The 23,997-nt window shown below is 38.5% G+C and overlaps 1 pseudogene across 1 annotated transcript in view; it reads left to right on the top strand.

Moving 5' to 3' along the window:
- LOC149263688 (methylesterase 17-like) overlaps positions 1-22,819 on the top strand; it is a 127,234-nt pseudogene extending 104,415 nt beyond the window's left edge. The window contains exons 2-3 of the transcript XR_016249712.1: positions 22,208-22,348; positions 22,435-22,819. The product of XR_016249712.1 is annotated as a methylesterase 17-like (transcript). The remainder of the gene's footprint in view (positions 1-22,207; positions 22,349-22,434) is intronic.
- Positions 22,820-23,997: the final 1,178 nt, after the last annotated feature.

Below are 23,997 nucleotides of genomic sequence, written 5' to 3' on the forward strand. Positions count from 1 at the left end.
ATCTTGATAAGTCTATGGAGTTGTTTCTGCAGATGCTGATGCACCAATGTTCAGTAAAATGTCTTAACGAGATGTTGTCTCTTTGTTATAGACATATTTGGGCACTGCAACCCCAATCACATATGTCCATAAACCAAGGGCTTCTAAACCCTTAAAAGTTTTGTTTCATACCCTAAAGGAACAACGTCAGCTCATTACATCATCTCCCAGAAGTTCTCCATGAAAAACTACTCAGAACTGGTCAAAACAGGACCATATAGACTACTCCATGCATAGGGTGCGATGCATCTCACCTATTACACACAGGGGGTGTGATTCATACTGGAAAGCCCTTCTGTAGGGTGCGATGAGAGAGAGTAGACAAATGGCAGAAGCAATGTGCTAGGTGGAAACCCAGAGAATCTTCTAGAAACTGCTCATATGACATTTGCCTCTTTGAATTCGCCCAGGGATGAGTAAGAGATCTGAAATCTCCAAGTGGAACCAAGAACTATCAATGAAATGACACTAATCAAAATCCCAGAAGCTGACTCACTCTCCTGTAAACATATATGTATGGATCCCTCATCCAAGAGATCCAAAGGCTGGAATTTTGTAATTTGCAAGGAAGTGTTGTTGGTTTCTCTTTAAAGACATTGTTGGGTCGTCTTGCTTTGTATGAGGTGAAAAGGGCTTTCATGCTGGGAGGATGATGCTAGATCAGATATCCTGGTTGTAATCCTCTCTTCTACTACTTCTATCGATAAAGCTATTTGAGTTTCCTCCATATGCTTGTATATCACTGAATCTTGTTTGTGTATGCATTTATATGGTTAATGTACATCTGATCCTACATTATTTATGGTTATAGATCTCTATGCTTTGATGGTATTTTTCTGCCTTGGCTCTACATGTGTTCTTTGAAGTGGGAAAAGTGAGGAAGGAGCGGCGAAAGATCTATCAAAGGAGAGAGGAAATAAGCAAGGAGACTAGTGAAAGACCAAGGTTGGTGCTCTCTGCTTCTCTCTCATCTATCTCTCATAAAGGAAAACACAAGTAACTTTAATCTATTTGTTTCTAAGATAGCTTCCCATCTTCGTGGGACTAGCAGCTCTGAATAGACACTAGTTTTCCTAATAACAAAATTGCGACCCCACTGGAAGCGAATAGTTTGTTTGTTTCATTAATGTTGTTTGCTTTATAAACCACATACGGGGCCTGAAGTTAAGCCAGCTAGCCTTCGAACTAATTTTTCTATGCAACTGCAAAGTAGATCAACACTACTTCAGTCAATCTCCGGGTTGGTTTATGGACTAAACATCTAGCTTTCAAACATCCTAAGTGCCCTGGCAGTAGCTCAAATAACCTCATTAGATTAGCCCCTATACTTTGTGTTTACTGACAATCATTAGCTCAGCCTAAATCCCTGAACTTAGCTGAAAACTATGAGAAAAAACCAAGCTCAGTCTTGTCCCTAGACCATCGCACTATCTCTTCTTGGCAGTCTGGATGCATCACACCTCCTATGTGTTGTAGGCGAGATGCATCCCCGTTTCCTTGTGTTACAGGTGCGATGATCAGATGAGATTGTTTCTGCCTCCAAATTTTGGTTTTTTCTTCATCATCTTCAGCTTTATTCAGTAGTTTTGCTATCTGTGATCAATATATCTCTGTTTAAAGCATCTTCCTTTGCATTATTCAGCCTCCATCGATAAGGAACTGTGAATGTTTTTTTATGTATTTTTCGTCATTTACAGTTCTCTTGTTCAAACAGTAGCTTAATTGAACTGTCGTCTTTTGATTTGAAAGTGTCGTAAGTGTCATTTTTAGTCAAAGAAAAGATTCTTCCTCTTTTTGATAGTCAATTACACTTTTTCCATTGTTTTTTATTTGAATCATCAATTCTTTGAAGTGTCGAAAGCAGTTTTCAAGTTGAAATTGAAAGTGTAGCTCTTAGTATCCCTTTCGTTTTTCAAATTCAAAATCGCAAAGTGTCGTCTTAGCCTTCCTTTCGTTTTTTGAATTCGAAATCACAAAGTATTCTTCTTTTCATTTCTTGAATTCGAAATTGCAAAGTATCGTCTTAGTCTTCCTTTCATTTTTGAATTTAAAATTGCAAAGTGTCGTCTTCGTCTTCCTTTCTTTTTTGAAAAGAAAACTGTTAGTACTATCACTTTGAAAGAAAAATAGTTCAGATCTGTACTCAGCAATTCTTTTTGTCATTCACACATTAAGAAAGCGGAGAACAAATACATGCATGTGCATTTGCATTTAGACTACCTGTGGAGATTGATTTAGGATAGTGCATCTAGTGTGTGCTCTCTGCTCTATGTTGAAAGAATTCCATTTCTCTTTCCTTAGTAGCTAGGATTTTCATTGCAAAAAGAAAATAAACGACTGTTTATCATCTTAGATTGCATATTTAGGAATTGTATATCTACATCACACGGTGAACCTTAAAGGCAAACTTCTTAAGAAAGATCAACTGTAAAATAAATTCAATGAACATAAAAACGCTTTGAAACCTAACGCACGACATTTAGAAGTCTAGGCTAGAGATGTATTCCGATGTCATAAAGCCTAGTAATTATCGCTTTCATCGTAGGTTGGGTGATTCCTCCTCTTTGAGACAACAAGTGCCAGTATGGACTTGTGCTCCCACGTACCGTCGAGTATATATTGGGAGACCACAATAGGCTACATCCTTTATCCTTAGGAAGCCATGTCTACCGCCATATCAATCGCAGTGCACTGAACACAGCATTCGGCAAGATTGATTGCCGTACCATAAAAAGTATTCTGCAATTTTGTGATTGGTTTGGTAATCCCTCTGTCTAGATTTCTAGAGTAGTCACTTTCGTTCCTTTTTAGACTCCTTGAAGGAAAAGGTCCATCTGAGCACTTGTCTCTTTAGGCTCATTAAAAAATCGAAGGCGACTAGAGTCATCTTTAGCTTTTTATCAACTCTTAAAAATTGAAAAAGTAAGTTGTGTCAAAGCGTCATAAATTCATTTAATTCGGAATAACTTTTTCCCCTTTTTTATTTTTATTTGATCAAGTAATCCACAATCGTGGAAGAAATTCAATCAAAACCCCATCGTTCATGAAGACTAACGAGTCAATCGTCTTTGACTCTGGAAATGAAACCATTCCGGGCCAAGCGATCTCGTTTAACTAGGTCAAATTCCCTTGGTTTGTTCGAAACTTGTGTTTCAACATCCTCAGAGACTCTAGTTACTCCAACTATTTCTGGTAACCCTACCTCTATAGAAGAAGTTCCATAGTTACAAGAGGACACTAGAACTGATCCTACTATAACGGTAAACACATCTATTCCTAAACCAGTTCCATCTAGGACTGATTCAGAAAGTGTTAACCCTCCAACATCTGTCACTGGAGAGTGTGCACCTTCTTCGGCACCAGAAATATTTTATGGACCTGACGGTCTGCCTCTTCCACCTGGACTGATTGCAATAATAGAGATTGTGGAGGATCTTCCATCCAGTACCCCATTACATTTTGGAACTCAGATCCACCTATATCCTTCTAATTCAGAAGATAGTCAACCTTCATCGCAAGTTCCTGTAGAATCGCTAGGAAGTCTTTTGGATAGACTCAATATGTCTGAAAAACCATCGACATCTAGGACTATGTCATCCGATATAGCAGTAGTAGAACTTCCTGCCACTACTCCGACAATGTTCACTGGTGTACCATCTGTCCCAACTAGCTCTCAACTGCTAGATGGAGTCCACCCAGGGACTATTTCGACAGTGTGGTCTGTTCTCGTTTGTTCATCCAGAGTAATATCTAGAATTTCTTATGTTGAGTCTCAACAAATTGATCCTCCACAACAGTATCAATTTGGGCAGTCCAGTCTACAAGGACCAATTTTTCCTTTGAACACTGGATTTCCGCCATATGGGGGGCAGTATGCCTTTTCATTGTTCCCTCCAAGAGAACAACCATATGAGAGTTCACAACAAAATTCGAGTCAAGCTAGAATTGCATCCAGTGGTTGGGTGCCAATACGACCTCAACAACCAAGAATTGTATATTCAATGCAACCAAATCTACCTGTGTCGAATATTCCCACTACACTAGCTATTGTAACTGTGTCGCAAGTACAAGCACTGCCTATTGTATGTCAACCTCAAGTCTCTCAGGTCGTAATACAACAGCCTCTTGTCTCAACGACTCAACCACAATCGCCAATTAGTGGCTCCTTAACTGAAGCGACTCAGGCTCAAACGGGTACTATCACCCCTCATCTTGGTCAAACATCCAATATTGGACAACAGCAAATGGTTTCACAACCATGGCTAGTGCAATATCAACAACCGCAATTCCAGCAAGCTTACCGAGGACCTAAGCAACAAAGCTTTGCGGGTAATGGGCAACCGTATATTCAAAACGGTCACCATCAATCATATCATAATGGTTATGCCCATCAACCTTATCAAAGTTATCAGCATCAAATACATTATGCTGGTATGCAAAGACCCACTGCTCAGGCGATCCCATCTTATCCTGGGTATGCTTCGCCAAACCTAAATCAACAGTTGCCCTTCGTCGCAACGTTGGAATTACCAGATCTAAATCAGCTAACAAATGATCCAATTTCTTATGCCCCTTGGTGGCTGGCAATTCCTCATAAACTTTTGCTAGATATTCCTAAATTCAATGGGAATCTGGGTGAAGATCCATCGAATCATGTGATGAATTTTCATCTATGGTGTTCGTCCAACACTCTCAACGATGATTCGATTAGGCTTCACCTTTTTCAGTGAACGTTAACTGGTCCAGTAGCAAAATGGTACATCGAATTGCCTAGAGCTTCATTCAATAACTTCAGTGCCCTTGCCACAACCTTTTTAACCCATTTTCAGTTACCCATAAGGTACGAAATAGGAATGGAGCTTCTTACCAATTTTAAGCAGATGATAGCCACTCACATATCTGATCATATTCATGAGTGGCGATGTCATCGCAGAATGGTAAAAACATATGTTCCTGATCAGCTGATAGCTGAATGGTTTATTAATTCATTATTACCTTCTATTACAGAAGATGTGGCTAAGGGGGGAGTTGTCACTGAAGAGAAAGTTATTGCTCATGCGCAATATCTAGACTTGATTTATACTCAGTCTGGTACGATCTATGACAAAATTCTTGATGCCCTTGGACCAGAGTTTTCTGTTCCTCCTCCTCCTAAATCAAGCAAAGACTCTCATGCCAGCAATGGTTTGATAGGAACAACCAGCACGAAATTCATGAAGGCTACATCTAAGAAGGCCCATATAGTTTCTGGTCAAAATGAAAATGAAGAACTTCTTGCCTCAGAGGTTAATGCCGTGTCGATCGACAAAGGCAAAGAACCAAAGCAACCAGGGGGCAAGAAAAAAGGGAAAAGAAAAAAGAAGAAACAAGATGATTTGTCTCCTGAAAAATCTTCTGCAAACCCTTCTGGGCAAAAGAAACCTAATCAGCCATGTCTCATATGTGATGAGGACCATTGGATGAGAGAATGTCCATATAAAGCTGAAGTTAAGAAAATCTTTAAGAAGTCAAGAACTTCAGTGGTATTGATTGACCCGTTTCCAAACCCAAAAAGTAATCTAGTTGCTAGTGACAATACTTCCCCATCCCAAGTGCTTATGTTCATTTCGAAACAACAAAATGATGCTTTGATATCGACAAGGAACAAATATTACGGGAATCCATAGCTGTCGAAAAACAAGGCTACCGATCAACCTAGTAGTTCGACAACAACTTCAACCGAAGTTGTGCCACCCATCATTCCTGAGCTAACAATAAAGCTGCCAAAAGGAGTAGTACACAAATCAACATTTAATCCTCATGCCCGAGCAACAAAAAATTATAATATAGTAGAGGATCTAGCCCAATCACCATCCACTATGTCAACACTTGAAGTACTGCAAAATTGCGCCTCCCAAAAGTAGGCTCTATTATCAGCAATAGGTGGGATTGACCCAGTGGATTCCAATCTGGTGGCCTTTAACCATAAAGGATTTGAACCTCAGTTACTAGCTCAACTCGCTTTCCTCATCCAAGTGAAAACCCTCAACAAAACTGTTCATCAAACAATTATTGATGAAGGGGCATATACCTAGATTATGTCAATGAGCTACTGGAAAACTTTAGGATCACCACCCTTGTCAAGATCATCAATGACATTAAAGGCATTCGATGGACGAACATACACACCGTACGGGATTTTAAGTAACTTACAAGTTGAACTGGGGGGCAAAACAGTAGAAATTGATGTCGAAGTTATCGATGGAAACCTCAATTACAATATCTTACTAGGAAGGCCTTGGATTTATGCCATGGCTGCTGTTGTACCAACTTACTTTAGAAAGATTGCATTTCCTTTCCAAGGAGGAATTACGATCGTTGATCAACCAAACTTTCTCCCCAACAGTTCACAAGTTACAGGAAGCATTCCAATGATCCATGGAAGCTCTTGTTCGCTTCAAAATGTCAGAGTAGGCCTACTCAAAGACCCTACCTTGATGGGTTCTTTTTCCTTATCGCCTCCAAGTAATCTGGTGGAAGTGACAACAATAGGAACCTGCAATATGATATCTTCCATTCAGAAGATTTCCAACCATCTTGTTAGCATGGATCATCAACAGGTTTTGCCTCCAAGCCCAATAGAGATTTTGTAGCAATCAATTTTCTTGGCCTGGGTAGAAAACCCAAATCAATGCTCATCGAGTGTTTGGGTGGATAGGTCAAAGGAATATAGAACCTCTTCAGATCCTTGGTCATATGTACATTCTACAGATGAAGGAATTATTCAGTCGATGATGATAGGAGAGGCACCATGGGAAGATTACCACCATTGTTCCCATCTTCCGGATTACAATGAAGATCATTCCAACGACCTTGAACATCCTTCAGTTTTTGATATTCTATCAAATACTGTAAATAAGGTGGAATTTGAGAAAAATCTATCCAATATTGAAGAAACTATCACCATAAATATCTCGATCAAACCTAATGTTGTAGAGAATATTCATGTCGGCAAATCTTGTTCTTCTTCAGAACTGGAAATATATTGCGCTCTCTTTCGTGAATTCATAGATGTCTTTGCATGGTCATATGAAGAAATTCCAGGCATCGACTTGAGCATAGTTGAACACGAAATCAAAATGTATCCAGATGTCAAACCGATACGACAACGACTTCAGTAGGTGCACCCGAAGAAATCCGCTGCCATCAAGGCAAAAGTTGAAAAACTTTTACATGTTGGTTCCATTTACCAGATTCCTCTAATTGATTGGGTATCGAATATTGTTCCTATGATGAAAAAGCAAGGAATGATTAGATTGTGTGTTGATTACAAGGATGTAAATCAAGCTTGTCCAAAGGAGAACTACCCTACACCCTTCATCGACCAGATAATTGATGAATGCGCTGGATGCGAAATCTTTTCATTTATGGATGGATTTTCTGGCTATAATCAAATAAATATCCGCCCATAGGACCAGTCGAAGACTGCATTTATATGTCCATGGGGCACATTTGCCTACCGCAAATTACCTTTCGATTTAAAGAACGCAGGGGCAACCTTTCAGAGGGCTATTAATTACAACTTCCATGACATCAAGAACATCGTTCAACCATATCTCGATGATCTTCCAGCTCATTTGCGAAAGCGGACTGATCATTCGCAACATTTGAGAGCCATATTTCTATGTTGCCAACACTACAAGATACGAATCAATCCACACAAGTGTGCGTTTTGTGTCGGTTCTGGTCATTTACTTGGTTTTGTGGTTTCTAAGGACGGAATTCGACTCGACCCATGTAAGGTTCAGGCAATCATCGATATGCCTCCACCTTCAAATTTGCTTCAGATTCAGAAACTCCAAGGGAAAGCAAACTTTCTGAGGAGGTTCATTCCAAATTACGCCAAACTTGCCAAAGGTTATACACGTCTTTTGAAAAAAAAAGTACCCTTCAACTGGGATCAGGTTGCGCAAGCTTCCTTTGATGCTCTAAAGGAATCCCTAATAAAGGAATCATTAATGCACGCTCCTAATTATCAAAAATACTTTAACTTGTATCTAGCTGCAGCAGATACAACAATCGAAATGGTTTTAGTTCAAGAAGAAAATGGAATTGAACATCCTATCTGTTATTTAAGCCGAAACATAAATGATACAGAAAGCACATACTCCTATGTTGAAAAGCTGGCTCTTGCAGCTGTTCAAGCAGTGCAAAGATTGCGACACTATATCCTCTTCCGCAAAACTACCATTTTATCAGATTGCAACCCAATGACTTACATTTTGTCGCGTCAGTTACTTGGGGGAAAATATTCAATGTGGATAGCTATTTTGCAAGAGTTTGATCTGGAATTCGTAAAGTCCAGATCAAAGAAATCTCTAGCTTTCGTGGAGTTATTATGCGATTTCCCATCATCGTCCAACGATTCAACATCCAAAGCAACAATCGTGGATGAATCTTTGTTTCTGATATCGTCGAGCAATCCGTGGTACAGAGATATAGTCATCTATCTCCAAACCGAAACATACAGGCCTAATACCTCTTGCTCTGAACAAAGACGTACTTGATACCAAGCAAAAGACTACATGATCGTCAGTGACACGCTTTACCATCATGGTATCAATATAGTTCTACGAAGGTGCCTTACCCATGAGGAGGCCGAAAAAGTCCCATGTGGGGGGCATCAATCTAGTTACGCCATGGTACAAAAGATTTTACGAGCATGCTACTTTTAGCCAACAATGCTCAAAGATTGCGTAACTGCAGTCAAAAGTTGTCATGCTTGTCAAATCTTCATCTGCAAAACTAGAATACCACCCACACCGTTGCAACCAGTAGTTGCTGTTGGGCCATTCGCCAAATGGGGCATAGATTTCATGACATGTAACCCCACCTTGGCCGGGGGGCATGGGTATATCATAGTCGTAGTCGACTATTTTACGAAATGGGCCAAGGCAATGCCTACATTAAACAACAGTAGTGAAATGGCTGCTCTTTTATTTTTTAATCATGTAGTCTCTAGGTTTGGTGTTCCACAAGCTATAATCACAAATCATGGATCACATTTTCGCAAACACATGATGGTCGAATTGGCTGCCAAACTAAGATTGTCCCACGACAGTTCTACTCCGTATTATCCGCAATCTAACGGACAAGTTGAGGCCATCAACAAAGTCCTAAAGCACATGCTGCAAAGGATGACCGGAGTCCACAAATGGAGTTGGCACCTAATCCTGTACTTAGCCTTGTGGGCGTACAGAACCTCGATAAGAAATACGACCAGGTGTACACCCTTTCAGCTGGTGTATGTCCTGGAAGTTGTCTTACCAATTCAATGTGAGATTTCATCTCTCAAGCTCGCAATCGACCTTCTCCCCGAAACTTCAGAGGAAAAGACTCATTTCTTAGAACTAATCCAATTGGATGAAACCCGTCATGACGTTGCCTTGGCTAATGAAGCCCATAAGAAACGAGTTAAGGCACAGTTTGACAAAAATGTCAAACCCTGTGTCTTCTCAGAAGGTGACTTGGTATTGCTTTACGATCAGGAATCCGATAAATTGGGGGTAGGTAAGTTCCAATATTTGTGGATGGGTCCCTACATTGTTAAACGAGTGTTAGAAAAAGGAGCCTACGAGCTAGTAGATTATGATGGAATTCCATTTGCGCAACCCCGAAACGGGTTATACCTTAAGCATTACTATGCTTGACTAGGTATAGTAACCTCTTTATATGCTTTTGTTACATTTTTGTTTTTGTCAAGAGTGATCTTTTTGGTTAGGTAATCCATTCTTGAATTTGTTGCAGATGTCGAACCTATTGGAATTATTCGTTGGATATGCCGATGGGGCTATCCGTAGTACGCGAAACCTATCTTCTGCGGCCTGGGCCATTTTTGATCCAAGCGATGAGTTAGTGGGTTTCAGAGGAGTATTTATTGGTCGATCAACGAACAACATCGTTGAGTATAGTGTGTTGATAGAACTTCTCTCTAATGCCATTGCATGTGGCATACACCGAATTTTTGTCAGGCTAGACTCACAACTTGTCATCCTACAACTTACTGGCATATATTATGTTCAGAATCCAGCTATCTATCGTATGTTCCTAAGGGTCAAGATTTTGGAAAGGCAGTTTGATTCTATTCAATATCAACACATTCCTAGAAACTTAAACACATTAACTGATTCATTAGCAAATTATGTGTTAGATAGACATTTTCAGCATTTATAAAAGAAAGCATTTCAATCAACATTTTCATCAAGATCATATAACTTAACCAAAATAAAGCTCCAAAAATAAAAAATATATATAACTGTTTATAGTTTATCAAAAATGTTCTGTGTCCAAGGCAAAATCAGTCACATGACCCAAAAACTCAAAAATGTAGAGAAGCACCCTAGACTAATGGTGCTGGTGATAAAAAGTCACTACCTGTGCGATCATACGTAAGAACCTAGTCCATCGACTTGGCACACCAATAGTATGGCACTGTAATCTCAGAGGTAACTCGTCAGTCCTCACATCCTAGATACCAAGGGAGAGACTCTCGATATTATCCTACAATATTGCAAGGGTCTCGGCTACGTCTAGATTGCGAAGGACAACCCTCCCTACAGCCTCTCCTACTGGAACGATAGCTGCTACCCTCGGGCACACTGTTGGTCGCATGGGTCCAATATCTGCGTGAATATATGAGTTTGATTATTATTGATAGCATTAAAAGACATAAGAACATTATAAAAACAATAAATAGGGATATGGTCAGAACATTTACCTATAGCACCCCACTGCTTTCTAGTCGGCAGCATAAAATCTAGGTCACCCCAGAAATCCATCCCAACATATGGATACTCAGCAAAGACCATCTCCTAACGGTCAAACCACTCAAAGAAGGCATCAAAGAATGAAATCTGTGACTGAACAGCATGTCTGGCAATAATATTGACCCATCTCTGCATCCGTGATTCCATTGGTATTGACGGTCCGAGTGAATGTATTGTGGCTGCATCAGTGGGATCTTCTCCAAGGCAAAGGTAGTGAGAATAGAACCATAACCAAAGTTCTTAGATCTTCCGTTCTTCACCTTGGTGAGCTACTCCTTTATAACTGGAAGTACTGCATCACACCAGTTGAATACCTTTGGTTCAAGGCATTCCAGAGCATACTTCATATAGGACCTGTTGGCCAAATGAAGAGCTACACTACCAGCCAATCTAGTAAAGGTGAATAAGATAGTCCTCAAGGACCAGTCAGTGACATCTCGAATACTAATCTTGCCATCCCTGCTTAACTGAGATCCATCTCTACAGAATCAACGAATATAATCCCTCACGGATTCACCTCCACGGGCGGATCCTGATAGTGAGAGAGGCGCACCACGCCTCGATAAACTGGTAAAGAAGTAGATGTCCTCAACTGTCAAAGGGATGGATTTACCTCGAACCTGGAACACTTGGTTGGTAGGATCCCATGCATTGAGAAAATATTGCAACAAATTGATTTGTTGCCTCATGCTGGATATGCGGAAGAATTTGAGCAAACCACAGTTCCGCAAAGCAGTCACCGTACCCAGATCATGTAAAGCAACCATGTCCTCTTCTTCATGCTCGTGTTCATGCCATGTAATGACCATCTTGATCCAATGAATCTCTGAAAAACAAACAAGAGAAGAATTAGGATCCTGATTCAGGAAAAAATAGGCAAAATTTTCCATAAAAAACAGTGGATAAACTTACCCTTTTGCACCCATCGCACCCCAGCTATGTACTGTGTGAGATGCATCTTGACTCGCCAATGACCAGCTCAGTATGCATCACACCTTTCGATATACATTGGGTGCGATGGGGAGAGAAAGAATTGTTTAAACCCTAGAGGTCCAGAAGAACAAGAAAGCATGCTCAAAATCAGAAAAGGAAAGAATGCAATTGAAGAGCTCAGGGTTAGCTCCTACCTAGTCCAGACGAGACTGAAAATAGTCCACAGAATCTCTCGGAATCAGATGGTGAAAATCAAAGGGGGAAACTCCTCCAGAGCTCCAAAAATCCCAAATTCAAATGAAATGGTAAAAATGAGAGGTAGAAACTATTTTTATGTTACTATTCACATAGTTCATTTAAAATATGGTTGTTTAACTCATTTTTCAAGCATGTATTCACATTTCTAATCAATTTGATGGAGTAATTGAACAGGCAGCACGACCGTCAAAAGAACATAGTGTTAATGGTGAAATGAACATCTCTGACTATTATCACGAGCAGTTTTACTCAAAGTTCAAGCTTGTTAAAAAATAAACCTCACCATGAGCAGTTTTACGCAAAGTTCAAGCTCATTAAAAAATAAATCTAGCAATGAGCAAATGTTTCTATAAAGTTCAAGCTCATTAAAAAATGAACCCCACCTCTAGTAAATAACCATTTTCATCGCATGACTATCAGCTTTTGAGCCTTGGTTGTGTTCTTACCATCACCTCCACTATTTTTTAGCCGATCATACGCCTCCATTTGATTGTTTACCCCTTTGAGGAACAACTGCGACGAGTGATTCTATTAGCCACCCTCTTTCCACTGCCGTGATTGGAATGTTCCAAACCTTACCTGGAATCAGTTGCTATCCAAAAAAATCACTCATTCCTCAAAAAACGGGTCTCCTTTAAGTTCTTTTCATCTGACTCATAAAATATTAAAATATTCCTGAGCAATTGGCCTCTCCAGCTCGTTAAAGTGACCGGAAGTGCCATCCCTCCTCTAGATTTTAATATTTTTGGACCTGAGGGATTATTACACAAAAAGATCGAGCGCTTGTCTTGTTCAGCTCATTAAAACTATTGAAAAGTCATCCCTTTCATATTATTTTACACTTTTTTGGACTTAAGGGATTACATTACGAAAAAGGACCATTGGAGTTTCCTTTACGTCCCTTTTTAGACTCTCTAAAATTGAAAAGGACCGAGTTATCTTTGTCGTTAAACTTGTTAAAACAATAGCGACAAAATTGTCCATGCAGACAAGAGCGAGTTTCACTGTTGCTAAGCTCATTAAAACATAGCGATGGGTTTGCCCGAAGGGAAAATTATAGAACAAGCATATGTTATCCTCTGTAAGCTTGACAAAAATAAAGAGGTACTGGTTAGCAATGACTGGGGAAAAAGGGGAAGAAAACTTGAATAGCTTCATTGGTAGCAGGTCGCTCTTAAACATGACACTGTCACTCCATCACCATGATTGAGTTGGGTTGAGTTATTCCATTCACTGGTCACATCACCGTTGGTCCACCGTACCATCCATCTTGGGGTTAACACTACCAATCCATCTCAGTGTTTCCGATATGTTCAAGAGAATTCGTTCAAAGAATTCATCAACCTAGCTAACGTCTCATCCGCTGCAATGCCTTCACTCTCCATTTTTCAAGACCACCACCCTGAACCTTGTATCATCAGGTCATTTTCACCTCCACAAAATAATTTGCTCCGTTCCGTGTCATAGTTGTGGGATTCATTAAGGCCCTCCTACGATGGGTCACTTCTTGTCGACATCAGCTCATTATCCAAGAAGTTGACTTAGGGACAACCCTTTTAGTACTTTGAAGCTTGCATGCCTCAATGGTAAGTTTCTCACTTCCGGTGACAGGTTTACATCAATGGCCTTTGACTAAAAGATTTTACGTGGTGTTCGACATCAGCTCATGTTTTCACACAATGTGAATTGTACTACAGTACCTTGAGGGTCATCATCATTATTAGTGTTTCCTCTCACGCCTGTTAACAACTTACATCATTGGCTGGTAATCAGGCGATGTCTTTCCATGTTCGACATTAGAACATCTTTTCACATGGATTGACTTGTACTTTGGGTGAAGATTGAACGAGTTTGAAGACCCTGGATCTAATTTCATCCATCTGGGCTGCGATATATTCAAGAAAATAAAGACATCAAATGTACATCATTGTTGCACAGATAATCATCCAAACTAAAGGATGATGGCTCTACCAGAATCATCAGTCTGCCACATAGACGATTGTCTGTCTTATGTACATGAATATGAATTTATAAAGCTGAGCATGGGAATGCCTGCCTCAGCTAGATCATGAGAATATTGTGAAGATAATGTATTGTGTTGTATCTTATTACAGGTCACCTTCCAGTTCGAAAAACCTCGGATCCTCATTATAAAGCATTTCACCCGACATCAAAAGATTTACGACCTCATGCTTTAGGGGGCAACTGTTATAGACATATTTGGGCACTGCAACCCCAATCACATATGTCCATAAACCAAGGGCTTCCAAACCCTTAAACGTGTTGTTTCATACCCTAAAGGAACAAGTTCAGCTGATTACATCATCTCCCTGAAGTTCTCCATGAAAAACTACCTAGAATTGGTCAAAACAGGACCATACAAACTGCTCCATGCATAGGGTGCAAGGCATCTCACCTATTACACATGGGGTGTGTGATGCATACTGTAAAGCCCTTCTATATGGTGCGATGAGTGAGAGAAGACAAATGGCAGAAGCAGTGTGCTAGGTGGAAACCCATAGAATCTTCTAGAAACTACTCATATGACACTTGCCTCTCTGAATTCGCCCAGGGATGAGTAAGAGATCTGAAATCTCCAAGTGGAACCAAGAACTATCAGTGAAATGACACTAATCAAAATCCTAGAAGCTGACTCACTCTCCTGTAAACATCTATATATAGATCCCTCATCCAAGAGATCCAAAGGCTGGAATTTTATAATTTGCGAGGAAGTGCTGTTGGTTTCTCTTTGAAGACATTGTTGGGTGATCTTGCTTTGTATGAGGTGAAGAGGGCTTTCATGTTGGGAGGATTATGCTGGATCAAACAACCTGGTTGTAATCCTCTCTTCTACTACTTCTATCAATAAAGCTATTTGAGTTTTCCTCCATATGCTTGTATATCTCTGAATCTTGTTTGTGTATGCATTTATATGGTTAATGTACATCTGATCCTACATTATTTATGGTTATAGATCTCTATGCTTTGATGGTAATTTGCTGCCTTGGCTCTACAAGTTTTCTTTGAAGTAGGACAAGTGAGGAAGGAGTGGCGAAAGCTCTATGAAAGGGACTAGCGAAAGACCGAGGTTGGTGCTCTCTGCTTCTCTCTCATCTATATCTCATAAAGGAAAACACAAGTAACTTTAATCTGTTTGTTTCTAAGATAGCTACCTGTCTTAGTGGGACTAGCAGCTCTAAATAGACACTAGTTTTCCCGATAACACTCTTGCACTTCTATTATAGTAGGATATGGTATTCTCAAATTTGGCAAGGAAGCCCTTCAACTATTTGAACATATGCAACACTCTCGCATAAAACCCAACAGTGTCACCTTCGGTGGTGTTCTGTTTGCATGCGTCCATGTAGGTTTAGTAGACCATGGTTGGAAATACTTATATTCCATGAATAAAGAATTCAATATCATCCCTACAATACAGCATTATTGTTGTATGTTTGATCTTCTAGGCCGCACTTGAAACCTTTACGAGGCACAAAATTTTATCAGCAACATGCCTTTAAGAATACAATGCAGTTGTATGGGGGTCTTTTCTCAGTGCATGAAAAATCCATAACAATATAACGCTTGCTAGACATGCAAGAAACTATCTTTTTAAGTCAAACCCCCAAAATTTTGCACATTATATGTTTTTGTCAAACATATATGCAAAGCCTATAAGGTTGGATGAAGTAGAAAAAGTAAGAAATTTTACGAAAGACCAAAAGGTTGAAACAATACTAAGGCATAGCTGGATTGAGATTAATAACAAGGTATATTCATTCCAAGTAGGAGAATTAATACACTCACCAACACCAGAGTTTTTTGTGCAATTGGAATGTTTGGATGAAGATATGGAGACAGGGTATGTGCATAACCAAACATTACGTTGCATGATGTGGACGAGGAGCAGAAGAAGCATGCTTTGTCCCATCACAGTGCAAAGATACCTATTTCATTTTGGCTTATTAATACTTCTCATGGCTGGCTATTCAAAAACCTTCACATTTGCGCTAACTATCATTCATCTTTTCAAGGATGGGCTCTGTGATTTTGGAGATTATTCGTGATGTTAAGGAGATAATGATTCAACATCAACTTTTGTGGCAAAAATCATATCTATCAGTAGATTTGCAGAGGTAAGATGGCCTATTTATGATTAATTATGTTGTTAAGAGCACTGTTTGAGACTGTCTCCCTTTATGTTGTAGTGTTGAAGCTTGAAATTTTATGAATGTTAGGTTCAATGAAGCGAGGTATTCCACCCATGAAAAAATTGTTTCTATTCCTACTGTACCTGTCTACACCTAGCACAATCACGCCTAGCATGTGTTTAATAGTGGGTTTATTTGGTCACTTGGGAGAAAGTTCTAGTGCATGGAGGGAGTGGTTGTACATGATACATGAGGAGTTCATGCATGCAAAATGAATAATTTATTATTGATTGCTTTATGAAGAGAATTGTTTGGGAACATCTCCTTTAGGTTCCAGATATTGAAGCTTGGATTTTTTGTGATGCTTTTCAATCAAGCAAAGGGTTGCACCGATGCACAAATGGTTGTTATTCCCACTTTACTTGTCTACACCTAATTCAGTCATCCCAAATGTTTGTATCTAATTATGGTTTTATTTTCTTCTGAATGAGAAAGTTCAAGCACATTGGAGAGAGTGGTGGTGCTTGAAGACATTATAAAAGGGGATGATATGCAAGGATCTCATTCCTACTGAATGAAGAGCCTATGATTGACCTTTTCACTAAGGGCACTCTTTGGAGTTATTTCCTTTAGATTGTACTATGTAGATGTTGGATCTTGATATTTTTTGTGAATGTCTAGGTCAATGAAGCCAGGGATTCCACCCATGTATCGGTGATTCCTACTCTATTTTCTTCACCTAACTCAATCACCCCCAACATTTGTATCTAATGGTGGGTTTATTTGCTTGTGAGGGAGAAAGTTCAAGCACAATGGGGGTAGTGGTTGTGCAACATGCTTAAAGCCTAGAAGACATTATAAAAGGGGATGATACACAAGGTGCTCATGCCTGCAGAATGAAAAGTAAATAGATCTTGTGCACTGCCCTTGAGAAGGATGTGATGGGATTCTACTCTGCCTATTGGCTTGGATTCCTGATGATGGGAGCTACAAATATTAAATTTAAGGCATGTGTGAGTGATGGTAGGGGACATATTTTTGTATTTTCTAGGGAAATGGTAGCTTCTGGTGAACAACATTGTTGGCTCAAAATTGTAACAATTACGACACATGATGGTTTATAGAATAGACTAATGCTTTATTGTTAATGTGATGCTAGGACTTTCAAATAGTCAAATGTTTAGTGGCAACGATATAGCTACAAGAATTTGTCAATATTTATTAATTTCCTTTGATTTATGGTTGTGATTACCTAATTAAATATGTGTTATATATTTCCAAAACTCAGTTGTTATAAATTTCCAAACTCTTATCATTATTTTGAGTGGGTGGTTAGTTTGATGTTCCTACTTGAGCAGTTAGTCCAAGGAATTGATTCCCAATGATATTCTTAATTGAGTAGTTAGTTGGCACCACTATTAACATACACGTTAAATCATTGTGAGATCCAAACTCGTTTAAGGGCTTAATAATGACTACAACAACGAGATGCCATTAAATTTCATTCGTAATCAACTTTTGCCTCATTCATTATCTATTATCCCCTCCCCCTATGTTAATTATTTTGATTGAAAACCCCTTAGTGGGGATAAAGTGGCAACATAACTCAAATCAAAAGGGAAATAGTCCTTATGACAAATTTTGAGGAAGTAATTGTTAAAATTCCATTATATGGTAAACAAACCTGCAAACTACAAATGCTACACCCTGGAAATTCCATGAACTCTCAAAACTATTTTTTGTATTCTAGATCAATGAAAACATAGCTAATTGAATACATGAATTGAAAAGAAAAAATGTACAACACTCAAAACTCCATATATTAACTCATAACAAGAGATCACATTTTCGTCTCTCGTACTAAGACTCTAAGACTTGTGTAGAGAGAAAACATGGAAGCTTCTAGAAAACAGGCTCAGAGCAACAAATAAAACTACGATTCACGACAGGAGAATCAGACTATGAGATTTACCAGATACTGGAGCCTCGTCGATATCTCGTCGATATCTCACTGGTTAAATAGTTGTCGACAAATCGAGGGAGTGTAAATTGGTGGAGTTGGAAATGAAAGAAAAGATTGTTCAGTCGAGGCCAAATCCCATGGCGGTGAGCTTAAAAACCCTCTCATTGTTTTAGGTCATGTCTTTGAGCTCCGACATGGTGACATTGCTAGGGCTTTTATCTTGTCTTTTGTCCATAGTCATGCCTTCGAGCTCTAAGATGGTGACGTTGCAAGGGTTTTGATATTGTCTTTGATCCATTGCGTGAGCTTAGGTTCATAAATCTGGCACCCCCGTAGGGTTAACGGGCATTATCAACATTCGACGAATAAATCTCCATAGAGAAATGGAAGTCTGGAGACATTGGCTATTATACATCTTTCTAAGCTTGGTTTCCTCCGTCGATGCATCAAAGTCGTCGATCCTCCAAAAGGAGTCTTCTTCCCATTTTTTCCTCTAAAACTAGGGTTCATCATCTCTACTAATCAACCCCCTTCATTGTCTCCTCGCATTTGGGAATTTGAGCTATCAAATGCAATGCGAATTTCAAGCTCACCATCATCGAGGGTTATATGGAATGTCTTGTAATTGTATCAATTTGAAATAGTTGAAACTGTACCAATCCGACAACACAATATTCTTCAATCGTCTATTATTCAATCCGACAGTGCAGACCGGTGTAGAGTGACAGCTGGGGGAGTTCTTCTCAAAGTGAATGACTTATGACGTAATTAAATAACATCTATTTAACTACATCATTTATATTAACGACTTTCAGTATCATTATTTATTAATCTTATAAAATGTTTTTTCTTAAACAATTTTAAGTTCATTTTGATGGGTTTTAATAGTAGTAACATTAATTTATTTTAAAATTAGTTATGTCTTTTTTTTCTTTTTAATTAAATTGATCAATGAAAAAATGTAATTAGAAGGATTAAACTAGTTATGATTTTTTGCCTGTACGGTATTGATAAGCCATGATATGCTAACAAAGCCTACTTAGAGATATTTTTAGAGTTATTTACAAATGGAATATTGATATTTATCTCAAAGTATTTACTGAGCTATGATTATTTGGACATATAGTATTGATAAACCATGGTATTGACCCATAATATTGTAAGAAATCTTATTTAAAACTTAAAAATCTTCCTAATAAAATAAAAATAAATATTCATATTTAATAATCATATATACTTTTTATAATTATTAATAATAAAAAATATAATATAATTAATTATTATTATTTTTTAATAATATAATATATACCATAAAATAATAGTTTTAATAATTATAATAAATTGATACATATAAATATTTACCACTATTTTATTTATATAACTATATTCATCTATGTTTTTTTAACAAAATATCTCCTGCCGCGCACTGGTTCACTTGGACCACAAAACCTTTGGTAAACCAAGTGCATGTCTGTATCCTGCTGTTAAGCCTCCTTCCTGGTACTAGTCCACAAAGAGGGCTGACCACATGGAGAGACACTAGTAATCGGAGTAGTCTACCTAGGCTGTAGAATGGCCCTTTTTCCGACACCGGCCGGAAAATCGTCCGGCTCCGGCTACCGGAAATCTCTCCCTCCTCCGCCACCATCTCTCAGCTCCACCACCTTCTTTCTCCGCCACCCTCCCTGACTGCCCTGACATTCCTTGACAAAAAAACAGGATGCAGTTAGAGCGCCTGACATCGCTGACTGATCGGGGATGAGCTGGAATTCATGCGGGGGAGTAGAATGGCCGATTCGAAATGGTGACCCCCGATTGAAATTTCGAAGGATGAACATCGAGAACTGATAACAAAGGGTACCTGCGAGGAGTTCCTGGCCTCCGAGCTGCAGTGTGGAATCGCAGAGGGGTCAGCCAGTTCAGCTGAAGCGCAGAGCAGAGCAGGTAGTGAGTATCAGAGCTTGAATATGGCGCGGGTGACCATTTCGAATCGGCCATTCTACTGCCCCGCATGAATTCTAGCTCATCCCCGATCGGTCAAGGATGTCAGGCGCTCTAACTGCATCCTGTTTTTTTGTCAGGGAATGTCAGGGCGGTCAGGGAGGGTGGCGGAGAAAGAAGGTGGTGGAGCTGAGAGATGGTGGCGGAGGAGGGAGAGATTTTCGATAGCCGGAGCCGGACGATTTTCTGGCCGGTGCCGGCAAAAGGGCCATTCTACAGCCTAGGTAGACCTACTCCTAGTAATCACCGCAGGTAACGCCAGTTGGCGAAGTGGCGTTAAGCATCCCCAGCGGTACGGAAAGAGAGGTCGTGATGATACCATCTACGTCCGTACCGTTCTCTTGAGAAAGAATATAGGCCTATCATATCAAATTTTGTGCCAAGAGATATGCTTAAACGAGGGTGTTTCACCATCACAAAATAGGATGGAATTCAGTTTCTAACCCTCGAAGTGCAGTTAAATTTCTTACCTATCAAATAAATCGTTTTATATTGTGTTTATTTGTGACCAGAAATATTATTGTATCTTATAGTCTAAGCTTGTGAAGGTTCCACAATGAGTTTGGCATCCCAATACGAGAAAACAAAGGGTTTGTTGTGATAATACTCATTTCATCAATTAAATTTGTACCAATAACATATCTATCTAAATTTACACAGATGTATTTTGAATTGGAAAGAAAGAAAAAAAGAAATTATTTTAACGTCCACGATGCTAAAGATAGCCTATGTCATTCTTTAACCTCAATATTTTTTAACTGATAATCCGTGGTGCAAACCAATGTAGAGTGACATTTGGAGAGTTTTTAGAAGAAAACGAAAACGCTTATCGTATAATCAATTTAAAAAAGATAATATTATTATATTAAAAAGATTAATATGACAATGAATCACATCTGTTAGTTTGAAAAGTGTTGGCCAAAAATTTCTCTTATGATAATATATCATCATAACATCTACTTTCTCTTATGACAATATATCATGATAACGTTTTAGTTCAATTAGGCCTCGAGTATGCCCTAAAACTTCTTTTACTTGGCTAGGAGCTCATCTTCCTCAGACACAAGGAAAGAGGGTAATGGCCCAAGACCCAATGCACCATCAATGGGTTATTCCAAGTGGCATGGTTTTCCTTGAATAATGGTGATGAGTCAACCTGTCTTCGCGGACACAAGGAAACAGGTTAACGACCCAAGACCCAAAGCACCACCAAGAGGTTATTCCACGTTGCGTGGTTTTTTTTTAATAATGGTGATGAGCTCACTATTGGTTTGACAACTAAATTATGAGTAGATATTTATTAAGAATCCTTTATATTATTTTTGTATATATATTATATATTTAATCATTATTATTAGTTTTAACCTTTAGTTATTTATATATATATTGATAAAGTAAAAAATGAAATGAATATTATCGGATATAGTTGTTAGCTAGTTAATCAATAAAGTTAAAAATTATATATAAATATATTTATTAATTTAAATATTATCAATCGGTCTTCTCTCTCCCCCATAATCAAACATAACCATTTTCTTCTAGCTCTCTCCCCCATAGTCAAACATAACCGTTTTCTTCTAACTGTTAGGTTGATCTGTCTTCCTATTTAGCCCTCTTCCTGGATCTGTTTCTTCATCATGTCTTGAAGATGAACCACACTTGTTGGTTCCAAATAGGTCAACCCAAATCTTCAAAACTAAATTATGGTAGGTTTTCCCACCTTATAAAAAAAATTTAATCTAATTAAAATTAATAAATTTAACAAATTTACCGTCACAAACAGCCTTAACTGCTGAAAAAACAAACAGCTGTAACGTGATTCCGGATGTATGGATGCTTTCACCTGTCCTGTCATTCATGGCCTGATCTGGTAACTATGAATTGGTTGGATCCCTGAAATGTGCTAGTACTGCATTTCTGTTATAGGTTTAAGAGGGATTGTTTAGGTTATCCAAATCAATATCCTTGTATTTTGGTCCATTTGATTTTGAAGACTCACCTGAGGCTTCCAATTTCTCTTTGCATGAAAATTTTTCGAACTGCTACGGAGAGCACAGATAGTGTTAGTGGGACACAGTTTGGGAGGCGTTAGCGTAGCCCGTGGATCTGAAGAATTCCCGTATCTCATTGCGGTAGCAGTGTATGTCTGCGCTCTTATGTTTCGGGGTGGAGAATCCATGCAGCGCGAAAAGGAAATGGTAAGGATTTTTCCTCTTTTAAAGACATAATTATAATCAAATAAAAATATAGATATAGTTGAGAGTAAGATGGATTACCTCTGCAGATGAAGGTGGACCGAGACATTGCTGAGCAGGGGGAATATAATTTTGGCAATGGCATGGAAGAATCTCTTGAGAGGAGTGGCACTAAATATAATTTGATGTTGACAGGATGCCACACTGGCTTCTCTGTTAATCCGACCAAGTCCAACCAGGGCACTGGCAAGCCTGAGCCTGGAGACCACAGATGAGCGATATGGGGTTGTTCCAAGAGTTTATATCAAAACTATTAAAGATAATGCGATCTGTCTTGCCAAACAAGAAGAGTTCATCGCCAATTCGCCACCAGAGAAGGTTTACAGTGTGGACACAGACCACAGTCCATTCTTCTCCGCACCGGAGAAGCTGCATAGCCTGCTCTTGGAGATCGCTAACACATACTGCTTATGATTGCAATTAGTCACTTTTACATGGAAGCAAAAAGCCTCTACATTTATTCAAATAAGATTTAAATATATATATAAATTAGATAAAGATGTCATTCTCACTCTGTGTTGGGGAAATTCATGTCGTTATTGTTTCTCCTCTAGGAAAATCATGAAATTTTATTAGAAGCTAATCCAATTTTGACATATAGTAAACCTCCAATGACTATTTCATCAAAATAAGTTGTGAGTGAACATACGATGAAAAATTTGCTTATAGCTAATTTTGACATATAGTAAACCTCCAATGACTATTTCATCAAAATAAGTTGTGAATGAACATACGATGAAAAATTTGCTTATAGCTAACTATTTGAGGGATGAAATTAGAAAAACAACTAATGGATAGTTTTTAGGAAATAATTTTTTCATGGTGAATTTTTTGTTGAATAATTAGACATTCCTAAAAGTAGTCATGAGAATACCCATTATCTTCCAAAATTGGACCTAGAAGTAACTGAAGGGGTAAGAACTCCATTTAGTATGCAATAGAGAGGTGATGAGTACCAAAACGTGGGTCTATCATCCATACTTAGATTGAGAAAAAAAACTCCTAACTCCTAAATGAATTTAAGTGAACGAAAGTAATCTATCATCCCTTGAAAGTGAGTTCTCTAACTAAATGATCAGTCATCAATTATTTAAAATTATTAAATAATGTTTTGAATAAAAAAACTAATTCAAGGATTTCTATCTTTATTAAAATCTAGGGTTTTGATTGTTGTGAGGAAGATTTTAGGCATTAAAATAGTTAAAGTTCATAAAAAAATAATCATATTGTTAGAATCCTCATGCATGTTTTTCTTAGAACTAGGGAAAAAACTTGTTCAAAAGACTATAATACAACCCAACATGTATTGCCACAATCAATTGTTAGTAAGATCACAACAAAATATTGTTCTTTGAAGCAAACATTTCATCTCATTAAATGTAATGTAAAAACCATTCAAAAGTAGTCTATTAGGTGAGACAACATTGATACTATAAGAGACCAATTTGGGGGATTTCAATGTTATTTTTCTCATTTTGACATGAAGTTAATTAGAGAAAATAAGGATCTAGTGTAGAACTTTTGGCACTAGAAATCTAGGCCTTCTTTCAACTATAATGATGTACTAAAATTGAGAAAGGGTTCTAGGGACC

The sequence above is a fragment of the Pinus tabuliformis genome, chromosome 6, assembly GCF_031772625.1.
Source record: "Pinus tabuliformis cultivar Carrire ecotype Pingquan chromosome 6, CPIR1, whole genome shotgun sequence".
NCBI classification, from domain to species: Eukaryota; Viridiplantae; Streptophyta; class Pinopsida; order Pinales; family Pinaceae; genus Pinus; species Pinus tabuliformis.